The sequence below is a fragment of the Phyllobates terribilis genome, unplaced genomic scaffold, assembly GCF_046119375.1.
Source record: "Phyllobates terribilis strain yellow unplaced genomic scaffold, ASM4611937v1 Scaffold_2__4_contigs__length_985480577, whole genome shotgun sequence".
In the NCBI taxonomy this organism is placed as follows: domain Eukaryota; kingdom Metazoa; phylum Chordata; class Amphibia; order Anura; family Dendrobatidae; genus Phyllobates; species Phyllobates terribilis.
This window is the reverse complement of record NW_027362762.1, coordinates 186042509-186056007: the sequence shown is the minus strand read 5'-3', so window position 1 is coordinate 186056007 and position 13499 is coordinate 186042509. Positions and strand designations below refer to the sequence as shown.

At 48.2% G+C, this 13499-nt stretch overlaps 1 long non-coding RNA gene across 1 annotated transcript in view; it reads right to left on the bottom strand.

Annotated features, from left to right (window-relative positions):
• Window positions 1-1699: 1699 nt before the first annotated feature.
• Window positions 1700-13499, bottom strand: part of LOC141201371 (uncharacterized) — a 151985-nt gene continuing 140185 nt past the window's right edge. The window contains exon 4 of the long non-coding RNA XR_012272931.1: window positions 1700-1849. This is a non-coding gene — a long non-coding RNA (uncharacterized lncRNA). The remainder of the gene's footprint in view (window positions 1850-13499) is intronic.

Below are 13499 nucleotides of genomic sequence, written 5' to 3'. Positions count from 1 at the left end.
AGATGCTGGGGGAAGGGATATGTCACAGTGGCGGCGGCCCGGTCCGTGGCCCAGGGCGGTCAACAAAAAGGGGAAGAAAAATATTTATATGGGATTTCTAGTTCTTAGGAAGTGTTCGTGACGCCACCTGTGGCTTCTGGTAATAGGTACCAGCTCTGCTTCAGACCTCTGGGGAGGTTGATAGGGCAGCTGGGTTGGAACGGCTCCCCACAGGTGGAGCGGGCCCCAGGGCAGTGTAGTATAGATGAAGGTGATGCGGGGGCTTGTGGTGCAGGAGAGATGGCGCAGCGGAAATAACTGACGGAGGCAGCGGAGTGCAGTCATCCGAGTTTACTCACAGTTCTGTTCAAGTTCCTCAGGTACGGGTGTCAGCCTCCCGCATCGCACTGCGTCCACCAGATAAGGGGTCCAGCACTTTTTCAAGTATATTAGGAGCGCTTGATGGAACCGCCATTCTTTATGTTCCTTACTAGACCGACTTCTCGCGCCAGGTCTTCTCCCTTCTGCCCTGCGCTTCCCCACACACAGTCCCTATCGGGTGCTCTGAAGTCCCTCTGGGCATCCTGGAGTTCCCGGACCTACTTGATGCCCTTCACGGTGACTAGGGTGAGGCTGTGGCAACGGCACCATGGAAGTGCAGAAGCCTCCGGTTTTCCAGCCGAGACCTGGAGTAACACGGCTGGTCCAGGGACCGGTTCCCTTCTTGCGGCCTGATCCCTCTGACACTTGGCAGACTCGAACGTAAGGGTGCCGTCCTGCACTCACCTTACCCCCTGAGATCTCCTCTGTTAACGGAGCCTTTCTTCTCTGCTCCCCTCCTGGGCCTCTATTACTAGGCCCCTTCCTGGAGCAGAGCACCTGAAGAGACTCTGCTCCCCTCCTCTCCTTACTACTCACTCTCTGAACTTCCCCCTGTCTCTAAGATGGCTTCCCTTTATATACCTCCTATAATGGTGCTCCCCTAAAATGCTTCCTCCACCCTCACCCACTACTGGTTCCCCCTCTCTTTGGTTCCCCCCACTCCAGCCAGGGACAGGGCTCAGCAGAAACACAGTGCATCTTGCCCTTCCAGCCAGCCTGGAGTAGTGTAGTGTTGAATGCGGGTGTTGGGGTTCCGGGCAGCACTCCCTCCTTACCTGAGAGAAGGGGACACCACACCTCTGGGTGAGGTACAGTACCTCTGTGGCGACTGAACCCTCAGAGGCGCCACAAGCAGTGCAGTTTTAAAAGTCTCCTCAGCTGACGTGCTTAACACGTCACTCTCCGCAAGGAGAAATATTACCCCTAGATACCGGTCTGACTCCTCTCATCCAGCTAAACCAAAACTCACACTTTGCACTGACGAGGGCAGTACCTCGAAACACAGTGTCTGCAAATTGAGTTTCTGGTATTGGATTTTATCCCAAGTCATATGATAAGGTTCATTAAAGGGTCACTATTAACTTTTAGAATTGCTACTTCCTGTAGGTGGCACTAGAGTTATAGTCCTCTTCCTCTCTGAAGAGACAATTTGCAGTGAATAGTGAAGGACGCGTCAGCAGGACACAGGAAAAAGTACAACAGAAGGGTGTGTGTGTGTGTGTCACCTACAGGGAGATTTTGGACAGCCTTATCTGGAAGGTGATCCGAGCAGTCTAGACAGCGAAGACAACAAGAACAAATGTACATGGAGAGGTCAATTTGGGAACTTCACCTTATGTGCCGGGACAGGACAACCTTAAAGGGAAGGTGGATCCAAGCAGGTCAGGCAGTGGGACAGAAAATGTATTTAGGCCTAGGGCTGGCGCATTCCACGTTAATCTTCATATTCCAATCTGTGTCTATGTGTTTCATCACTGGTAAAGTGCCGCTGTATGTGAAGAAAACACAAAAAGACTGTATTACTTGTTACTCCCTGTATATGAACATGCTGTTAGTAAAGAGGTTTTTACATTTTTAAGTTTTCTCCTTCTGAACACTCCTGGTTTTCTCCTTCTGAACACTAAGAGTCGGCACCCAGGATGGTGGGTCAGAAGTGAGTATGGCAGTCTCCTCCACAGAAGCACCACAGCACACACACCCAGGGATTCTCAGAGTCCCCTATTTCTGTAGCGGGCCGGGGTGAAGAGAAAGTCATTGAATCAGATGTGCCACTCGCTCATTACTACCACCCTGCCCCCCATTACATATATAGTGTTTTGTCTAGTGTGCCCTTAAGGCGACTAAATATGCAAATTAACCTTGGGCTGCTCTTTGATCCTGGTCCATGAATCCACATGTTCATGTTCTCTGTTTAACTACACTTTCTACAAGGACTGGTTTCTGGCCTGATATAATCCCGTTAACTAACCAGGCTTATAGCTAACAAGGAACTGGTGGCAGTCCTACTGGGCTGGCAAGGCTTTGTTTCACTGGTGCTAGTGAAAGGGGTCTCTCAGACTGTCAATGTTGTGAGCAAGTGTTGTGCCACCCTAACGGCTACGTGGGCCATCCTCTCTCACTCTCCGTGTCTCACTGTGCCCGTGTGTACAGGAGGTATCTGTATAAAACTGTACCAAGCTGACCTTACGTATCCCCAGGGGTGTGGAACGTCATGTTGGTGAAAGAGGAGAAACCATACCGCATGATCCCCTTGATGTATTAGTGACATCAGGTGGGGCTGCGAGGTGCGTTTTTTTACCATATTAGTGGCAGCAGTGGGATATGTGTTATCTCTCCAGTGTCATCCATCACACCTAATTTAAATAATAGGCGCAGAAATTCTGCAACATCAAAAATGCACCAAACTCTCATCGTGGGAATGTAGCCTAATTCTGATCCAAATGTGCAAGTCACAAATAAGCAACGTGTGCATGAGACTTCAGGATTTTAATTCACTTTGTTGGCATTAGGATACCCTTCTGGTTTTGCGACAAATGTGCACTAAAAAAACTCAGTAAAAACGAAAGATGCGTACACAGCCTAACAGTTCAAGCAAACTGGATGCAATTTCATGAAAACTCATGTCCACTGTGCGTTTAACCCCTTAATAGTGTTGAGTGAGCATGCTCGACACTGCTCGGTACTCGCCCGAGCATCTCACTACTCGGAATGTTCGGCGACCACTGAGAATTTCCGGGTTACTCGGGCGGGAGCTTGGGTCTCCGCCCTGCATATTTGGCGCTCTTTACAGAGCCAATGAACATGCAGGGATTGCCAGCCAGTCACTGTAATGCCGCAGCCATGTTGGTTGTGGGCATTACAGTGATTGGCTGGCCGCACAGCGTCACCTCGAGTATTTAAAACTGGGCGCCGCCATCTTGGACACAGTCGCTATGGATCAGACAATGTAGGGAGAGTGCTGCTGAGCTAGGGAAAGATTTATACTGCGAAATAGGTAGTGTAGGATCTCTAAAGCCTGCAAAATCAAACAGACAGTCCTTCTCAGGACTAATATTCATCCCAGATATCAGGCAGGCAGGCTGTATAGGAGACGCAGTGGTTATACCAACAAACACTGCATTACAGTCCTGTGTGCTGCTTTCCAAATTGCTAGACTTAGCCCCAGGTCTCAGGGGCCAGGAAAAATCTTTTTTTATTCATCTAAATCCTCTTTTTTTTTTTTTCCTCAGTCAGACTGTATACATACCCGTCTTATTAACCTTTTGGTATTTCCCCCCCCCCCAAAAAAAAAAAAAATTTAGTGTGTCTGTGAGTGTTCAGACACAAATATATCTGTTTAAAAGATTCTGGTGTAGGCCAGATAACTGGAACTGTGGTTTTCCTCTTCCACGGTTCAAATCTGGGTGTAATCCACCTTTTTGCATAAAAAAAAACAGTTTCAGTGTCTCGCTGACTGTTCAGACACAAATATATCTGTTTAAAAGATTCTGGTGTAGGCCAGATAACTGTTAGAAAAAACAAACAGGAGGGTTCTATCTTGTGGTTTGCGGTCACGTGACCATCTGGCTTTATATTCCAGCTCCGTCCTTCTGGCTGTGCTGGACTTCAGTGTTTTACTGTCTCTCTAGCCCGGTGCTTCTGTGCCTTTGTCTGTCAAGTTTGCTTGGTCCTCTGGGACCTCTAGTACTTTGTCAGTTTGTCTTTTTGTGTTCTGCAACAACTTCTGTTTAGGAGGTGTCCCATTTTTGTTCCAGTCCTTAGTTCTTTTAGGGACCCCTCCCTTAATTCTATAGGTCTTCGTTCAGACTAGCCGAGGACTAAGGCGGGTCTGTTCACTAGGAACAGGCAGCCCGCTACATCGTAGGGATACAGCTTAGTCTTACTTTAGGGACAGCTTTCCCCTATCTTCCTTAGTACATGTTGCAAATCACAACAGTAAGTCCAGCCCAAAAAACTAAAAGGAAAGAAATTTGGGGATCAGTATGGTTTCCGCCCAGGATTTGGTTCAACGCCTGCAGGGATTGTATCTGGAGGTGGCCGAGCTTCAGCAACACGTGAGTAGCTGTCCTGGATCGCATTTTGTCGAACCCAAGGTATGACTGCCTGATGCTTTTTAAACAGCAAGATTTTTTTTCCTTTAAATATGCTTGTTTGTTATATTTTCGTTTGAGACCAAGATCCTCTGGGAATGAATCACAGCGCATTGGTTTTATTAAGTCACTTTTGCGCAATGAACCACAGGGGTGGACCTTTTCTCTCCAGCCTAATGATCCGTGTTTAAGGTCTGTTGAAGAATTTTCTGCTATGAGGCTATTATATGACGATCCTGATTGAATCTCATCTGCTGAATCAGAACTTAGATGTTTGAATCAGAGGTCAGATGAATGGAAAACTGCTTTTAACACTCCGGTAGGTCATTTTGAGAATCTGGTGATGCCTTTTGGTCTTACCAATGTACCTGCATTTTTTCAGAACCTTATTAATGACATCCTGGAACCTTTGATTGGTAAGAATGTGGTTGTGTATTTGGATGACATTTTGATTTATTCACCAGATCTAGAGTCCCATTGGCAGAGTGTACGTGAAGTTTTGCAGTTATTGAGTGATAATTCACTCTTTGCTAAGCTGGAGAAATGTGAGTTCGCTGTACAGAAAATTAGTTTTTTGGGCTACATGTTCTCCAGTGAGGGCTTTGAGATGGACCCTGTGAAGGTTCAGGCTGTGCAGGAATGGCCTAGGCCTATTGGTTTGAAATCTATACAGAGATTTTTGGGTTTTGCCAATTATTACAGGAAATTCATTAAGAATTTTTCTGTAATTGTTAAACCTCTAACCGATCTCACCAGGAAAGGTGCGAATACGGCCCAGTGGACTACTGAGGCCATTGAAGCATTTGAGTATCTCAAAGAGAGGTTCAGTTCTGCCCCTATCCTTATGCAGCCTGATGAGACCAAGCCTTTTTTGGTCGAGGTCGATGCTTCATCGGTGGGGGTCGGAGCAGTTTTGTCTCAGGAGAACAAGGGTGGAGTACATCCTTGTGCCTTCTTTTCGAAAAAAATTTCAGAAGCCCAACTGAATTATGATGTTTGAAATCGTGAGTTGCTGGCTATTAAACTTGCGTTTGAACATTGGCGTTATTTTTTGGAAGGCGCTAGATTTCCTATTCAGGTTTTCACAGATCATAAGAATTTGATCTATCTGGATGCTGCCAAGCGCTTGAATGCCTGTCAAGCTAGATGGGCACTTTTTTTTTCTTGGTTTCATTTTTCTGTTACCTATATCCCTGGTACTAAGAATGTTAAAGCCGATGCTTTATCTCGCAGATTCTCTCCTACGGTCGGTGCCGAGGAGGATGAGAGCATTTTACAGAAAGAAGTTGTGGTGTCGGCTTTGAACTCCGTTTTGGAGAATGGGATTCTGAATGCTCAAGATGATGCTCCATCTAACACTCCCCATGGGAGGTTGTTCGAGCCTAGAGCCTTTAGGAGAGATTTGTTTGTGGAGTGTCATGAGTCTCGGTTGGCAGGTCATCCAGGAGTTTCGGAGACTAAGAGACTAATCAGTCGCAGTTTTTGGTGGCCTGGATGACAGAAGGAAGTCATCAAGTGGGTGCGTCAGTGTACTGTGTGTGCTAGGTCAAAGGCTTCACATACTCCTGCTGCGGGTTAGCTTTGCCCTCTGGAGGTTCCTAGTGCGCCTTGGACGCATCTCACTATGGATTTTATTACTGATCTTCCTGGGTCCGAGGGTTTTACTGTCATCTGGGTGGTCGTGGACCGTTTTAGTAAGATGTGTCATTTGGTTCCATTCATTAAGTTGCCCTGCGCCAAGACACTCGCTAAGGCGTTTGTTAAGGTGATTGTCAAGCTCCATGGCGTTCCCACGGATATTGTTTCTGATAGAGGACCTCAGTTTGTGGCTCACTTTTGGCGTGCTTTTTGTGACAGGTTGGGAGTCCATTTATCATTTTCGCCTGGTTATCATCCTGAGTCGAATGGACAGACTGAAAGAAAGAACCAGGATGTTGAACAGTTTTTGCGTTGTTTTGTGGCGGACAATCAAGAGGTGTGGTCTGAGTTTCTGCCTCTTGCAAAATTTGCTCTTAACAATCATACATCCTCCTCTGCTGGGTGTTCTCCTTTTTTTTGTTGTACTGGGAGACACCCGTCTTTTGGTTCGTTCTCCAAATTGGGGTCGGCGGTGCCGGGGGAGGAGAATTTTTCCTGTGATTTGGAGAGAGTTTGGACTAATGTACGTTGTAACCTTCAAGAGGCTAACAAGAAGTCCAAGAGGTATTTTGACAGGAAACGTAAAGAGGTTTTGTTTACTGTGGGTGACATGGTTTGGTTGTCCTCAAAGAAACTGCGGTTGAGGATTCCCTCTAAAAAAACTGGGTCCTAAGTTTGTGGGTCCATTTAAAGTGCTTCAGGTTGTTAACTTGTCTGCTGTTAGGTTGGATGTCCCTACTTCCTGGAAGATTAATCCTGTGTTTCATGTTTCCTTGTGGAAAAAGGCTGACGTATCTGATAGGGATGCCACTGTCTCAGTTACTCCTGTGGTGGAAGATGACGAATATGAAATTTCTCGTATCTTGAATTCTAGATGGCATAGAGGGAGATTACAGTATCTTGTCTCCTGGAAGGGTTTTGGTCCCGAAGACAACTCCTGGGTAAGGACGGATGATGTCTCTGCTCCTAGGCTTGTTAAAGCTTTCCACAGGAGGTTTCCAGATAGGCCTGGAGGATCCGGAGGATCCTCATAAAAGAGGGGGTACTGTTAGAACCCTCCTGTTTGTTTTTTATATCTTGTGGTTTGGGGTCACATGACCATCTGCCTTTATATTCCAGCTCCGCCCTTCTGGCTGTGCTGGACTTCAGTGTTTTACTGTCTCTCTAGTCCGGTGCTTCTGTGCCTTTCTCTGTCAAGTTCGCTTTGTCCTCTGGGACCTCTAGTACTTTTGTCAGTTTGTCTTTTTGTGTTCTGCAACAACTTCTGTTTAGGAGGTGTCACAATTTTGTTCCAGTCCTTAGTTCTTTTAGGGACCCCTCCCTTAATTCTATAGGTCTTCGTTCAGACTAGCCGAGGACTAAGGCTGGTCTGTTCACTAGGAACAGGCAGCCCGCTACATCGTAGGGATTCAGCTTAGTCTTACTGTAGGGACAGCTTTCCCCTATCTTCCTTAGTACATGTTGCAGATCATAACAATAACTAGAACTGTGGTTTTCCTCCTCCACGGTTCAAATCTGGGTGTAATCCACCTTTTTGCATAAAAAAAAAAGTTTCAGTGTCTCGCTGACTGTTCAGACACAAATATATCTGTTTAAAAGATTCTGGTGTAGGCCAGAGAAATAGAACTGTGGTTTTCCTCTTCCACGGTTCAAATCTCCTTTTTATTACCCTTTTGCCATTGATGGTGCGAGTGTAAGCTATTTTACTTCATTTACAATGGGCAAGGCGCGTGGCAAGGGACGTGGAACTGGACGTTCTGGTGATGGTGCGTGCAGAGGATGGGGCCCTGGCCAAGGTGAAAATGTGCCACAACCAACAGCCACATCTTCTCACTCCCAGTTCTTGACCAAATTACTAGGGAAGCACACAACAGCACCACTATTGCGAATTGATCAGTGTGAACAGGTTATTAATTGGATAGCAGATAATACTTCCAGTCACCTGGGCACCACCACCTCTGGTCTGTCTTCCACACGGTCAAGTGTTAGTAGACGTGAGTATCGACTGCATACTCCTCCTCACCCTGATGCTCCTTCCTCCCACCATGCCGAGTGTCGTCAGACAGCAACTGATCCCAAAGTTGGGACACTCTGAAGAGCTGTTCACTGGTCCATTTCCATATTTGGGCCCCTCGCCTGCTCCGCTCGAAGTTGTGGAAGAGGAGATCCCATGTAGCGATGGCCAAATATTTGAACAGCCACGGCCACAGGAAGGCGACGCTGTGAATTTGACACAAGAGGTGGACGATGAAGAGACACAATTGCCACGAAGTGAGGAGGAGGACTGTGGTGTGGAAGTGGAAGAGGAGGAGGTGGTGGATGATCTAGTAACTGACCCAACGTGGCAGGAGGACACGCAGAACGAGGCCAGCAGCACACAGGGGGAGTGAGGCAGAGTACGCCAACAGGCAGGAAGAAGCAGTGTGGTGGCCGCACACTGAAGGTGGGCAACCATTCCCCGTAACACCAACACGAGGGACGTTGCCAGTACAACAGGTATGTCTTCCAGAGTCTAGAATTTTTTTAAAGACTCTGCTGATAACCCAAAAAAGGCCATTTGTACCACCTGCCAGGCCAGCATCAGCAAGGGTGACAAAACTACCAGCCTGACCACCACCAGCATGATCAGGCACATGTCAGAAAAGCACCCGACTTTGTGGGGCGAACCCCAGGGTCCACGACCAGTGTCAGCGGGTGTCACCACTGCTTCTTCTGCTGTTGTGCGTGTAAGAGAACCCCCTGTTGTGCATTCAAGGCAATCCCCTGTCCATACTGCATGCAAAGATGCCCCCTCCTCTCAGTCTTCACTTGTTATGGCAGTTTTTCAAGAAACAGCATCAACGTCCAGATCCACATCCCACTGCAGCGTTCAATTGTCTATATCCCAGAGCTTTGAACGAAAGCGCAAATTCGCAGCCAACGCCCCACAAGCCACAGTCCTAAATTCGCACATTTCACGACTGCTTGCGTTGGAAATGCTGCCTTTTAGGCTGGTGGAGACGGAATCCTTCCGCAAACTTATGGCGGTGGCCGTCCCTCGGTACTCGGTCCCCAGCCAACACTATTTTTCCCGGTGTGCCATCCCCGCACCACACAAGCACGTGTCCCAAAACATCTTCCGTGCCCTCAACAACGCAGTTACTGAGAGAGTCCACCTGACAACGGACATGCGGACAAGTGCTTGTGGCCAGGGACGGTACATCTCCCTGACGGCACACTGGGTAAACATAGTAGAAGCCGGGACCCAGTTGGATCTTGGTACGGAACACATCCTCCCCACACCGAGGATGCGGGCCCTATGTCAGTCAGAGTTGCCCCCACAGTGTACAGCTCCTGCGCATCATCCTCCTCCTCCTCCTCCTCCTCATGTTCAGCCTCCATCTCAGAAATCACCACATCAGTTACAAGCTGGAAGCACTGCAGTACTGCCTCCGCCAAGGGGCAACAGGCTGTGCTGAAACTCATAAGCTTAGGTGATAAACCTCACACTGCTTGTGAGTTGTGGACAGCTGTGAAAGAGCAGGCAGATCTGTGGCTGAGACAGCTGAACCTACATCCAGGCATGGTCGTGTGTGACAATGGCCGTAACCTGGTGGCGGCTCTGAGGTGAGGCGAGATCACACAAGTACCATGCCTGGCTCATGTGCTTAACCTCGTGGTTCAGCGTTATCTTAAAAATTGTACCCAGAGTTACCAGATCTCCTCGTGAAAGTACGCCACCTGTCAGTTCATTTTCGCAAGTCGGCTACAGGTTCCACCGCCCTCTCTGTGTTGCAGCAGCGTTTGCAGCTTCCGGCACACCGACTGGTGTGTGATGTCCCCACACGTTGGAACTCTACCCTCCACATGTTGCAAAGGATTTGTGAGCAGATGTGGAGTACCAGCTGCAACAAGGCCGTCGATATTCAGGTCAGACTCCACACATAAGACCTCAGGAGTGGACCTGGATGTCTGACATATGTACCATCCTGACAAACTTTGAGGAGTCGACCAAGATGGTGAGTGGCGATGACGCCATCATTATCGTCAGCATCCCACTTGTCTATCTTTTGCAACGCTCTCTGCAGAGAATTAAAGAGGAGGCATTGCAGCCAGAGTATGAAGAGATGGATCAAGAAGCCTTAAGGGGCAATTACACACTGCCCAGCCTCATCTCATCCCAACGTGCATTGGGGGACAATGAGGGAGAGGAGGAGGAGAAGGAGGAGGAAGAACAGGAGCTGGTATTATGTACTGTAGACGGTAGTACCTGTACAACTGTCTTATCATCAGTTCAGCGTGGATGGCCTGAGGACAGGGGGGAGGAGGAGGAGAGCATGGTCAGTCGTCATCTTGGTGAGGACACGGAAGTCTTGCCCATTACCAGTCTGGCACGCATGGCTGACTTTGTTACGCTGCCTTAACTGTGACCCTTGCGTTGTCAAAATGTTGGGTGACAGTCATTACTGGTTGGTGACGCTTTTAGACCCCCGCTACAAGGAGAACTTTCACTCTCTTATTTCTGAGGTGGAGAGGTCTACAAAAATGGGGAAGTACCAGAAGGCGCTTGCTGCTGAACTGTTAAAAAAATTCCCATCTGAACATGCTAGCGGCAGAGGTCACAGTTCATTGCCCAACCAAGGCGTATAGACGAGAGAGACGCAACTCCAATCTAGCAGAGGCAGGGGAACACTGTCAACGTTCTGGGACAGTTTTCTGAGACCCGCCCAGCTTACAGGCCCTGAGGCGCAGGGTACTCTCACAAGGAGTGGAAAGTTTCAAAAGATGGTGAGGGAGTACCTTGCAGACTGTAACAGCGTCCTCCGTGATTCCTCTGTGCCTTTTAATTATTGGGTATCCAAGCTGGACACTTGGAATGAACTCGCTCTGTAAGCCTTGGAGGTCCTGGCCTGCCCTGCCGCTAGCGTGTTATCGGAGCGTGTTTTTAGTGCCGCTGGGGGAATTATAACTGATAAGGGCACTCGCCTGTCAACTGACAATGCTGACAAGCTGACCCTAATCAAAATGAACAAGGGCTGGATTGGGCCTGACTTCTCATCACCACCAAATGACAGCAGAGTAACATAAAATCAAATCTACTGTGTTATTTCGGGAGGTGTATTCCCATGCACCACTTCACACCCACACATGGGTATACGCTTCCTCATTTTGGCATTTTTTTGCTCTTCTCCTTATCCTCAGCCTCCACCACCACTATGCCACCAGGGTGACCGTGGTCCATGTTGCCAGCATTGCAAGTTCCTCCGTCCTAATTTTTGGCAGCTTTTGCTTGGAAGGCATAGGCAAAGACTAAAGGAGACCCACTCCCCAATAATGGGAATAATGTTTTTAATATGCTGTACTGCATGGCTCTTGTAAGTGGCATTGCAAGTTCCTCCATCCTAATTTTTGGCAGCTTTTGCTTGGAAGGCATAGGCAAAGCCTATGGGAGACCCACTCCCCAATAATGGGAATAATGTTTTTAATATGCTGTACTGCATGGCTCTTGTAAGGGGCATTAATATCTTCTTGTTAAACCACTCTGAACTCCACGTCTCTTCCAAGGGGCATGAAAACCGTCTTGTTAAACCACTCTGACCTCCACGTCTCTTCCAAGGGGCATTAAAACCCTCTTGTTAAGCTACTGTGACCTCCACGTCTCTTCCAAGGGGCATTAAAACCCTCTTGTTAAGCTACTGTGACCTCCACGTCTCCTCCAAGGGGCATTGATAATGTCTTTTTATTCCACTGGGACCTCCACGTCTCTTCCAAGGGGCATTAAAACAGTCTTGTTAAACCACTCTGAACTCCACGTCTCTTCCAAGGGGCATTAAAACCATCTTGTTAAGCTACTGTGACCTCCACGTCTCTTCCAAGGGGCATTAAAACCGTCTTGTTAAACCACTCTGAACTCCACAGCTCTTCCAACGGGCATTGAAATGTTGTTTTTAATTACCTCTAACCTCCACAACTCTTCCAACGGACATTGCATTTCCTCCTAATTTTAGTCAGCTTTTGCTTTTCAATGTATAGGCGAACACTAAGGGAGACCCACTCCCCAATAATGGGTAGAAGGTTTTTAGTATGCTGCAATCCACGTCTGTTTTAAGGGGCATTGCAGTTCCTCATAATTTTTGGAAAGCCTTCCATTCACTGTTTAGGCCAACAGTGTACAGGAGACCCAGTTGCTATAAATGGAAAAAACGGTTTAGTTAAGGCCCTCTGACCTCCATGTCACTTCCAAGGGGCATTGGAGTGCCTCGAAATTTTTGGTAGGCATTGCACTCACTGTATGCCCTATAACTGTGTAGCCGAACCGCTCCTTTTGGTACAGAAACATATCCTACAAGACATGTGTGGTTGACTGGCCTGAAATTGATGTGAATGGTCCCTGTTCCTCCTGCTCTTTCTCCTTTGCCACCACCTCATCCATCATTCATCACCTGAAGCTTTGTTTTAACGGGAGTCATAGAACTGGGATAGTAGCAGGAAAACATCCAGCAATCCTCAGAGGAGGTAGGATATGCGCCAAAACGCTGACCACCTCAGGCCTAGCCGCTACAACATACATGCGCTTGCATTCCAAGGAACAGAAAGCTAAGGAGATAGATGGCCTCATGATCATGAATAATTTACTCGTTGTGTAGGAGGCCGACCACTGCTGCTGTCTACATTCTGAACTTTGTGTTGAAGCCTGATTGACCCAGGACCCACAATCCTCAATGTCTGGAGGACGTGTTGCATCCCAGTGTCGGCTTCCACAATATTAACCCAGTGTGAAGGCATCAGTGAGATGAACCATCCCTGGCCACATTCACTTGTCCACGTGTTTGTGGTTAGGCTGTCCTTCCCACTAAATGCACTGGGGAGGGCACAGGTAATGTTTTGGTATGCGGGCTTGTGTATAAGGCGCACTAAGACAAATAGGGGCGGCAGGGGACCGTGTGTGGGCACCCGGCCGCGGGGTGGCTGGGGACCGAGTATTGACACCCGGCCGCCCCCTGGCGGCTGGAGACCAAGTGTGGAAACCAGGCCGCCGGGCAGCTGGGGACTGATTATGGATACCAGGCCGCCGATGCAGCGATGACGTGGTGGCCAGATTCCGCCTCCACATGCCTAAAAGGCCCAATTTCAAGTGCAAGCAAGCAGTATGGTATTGCAGCCTAGGGGTGGGTGGGTGGCAGGCTGCATACTTGCACTTGCATTGCAAGGAATGGGGGAGGTATAATTGAACACTGCCCTGGGACAAGGACTTGCAGACTTGCAACTATCCCGTGCATCTTCTGATGCGGCAAGGATCACTTCTGATGGGCACACTTTTAGGCAGTGACCAGGGTGTCAGAGATCCTTCCAGGAGTCTTCCCCATGCTTGTTCCCATGTCTTTTCAGCACTGTATGCATCATAAATAAAACAGGATGTGTCTGATGATG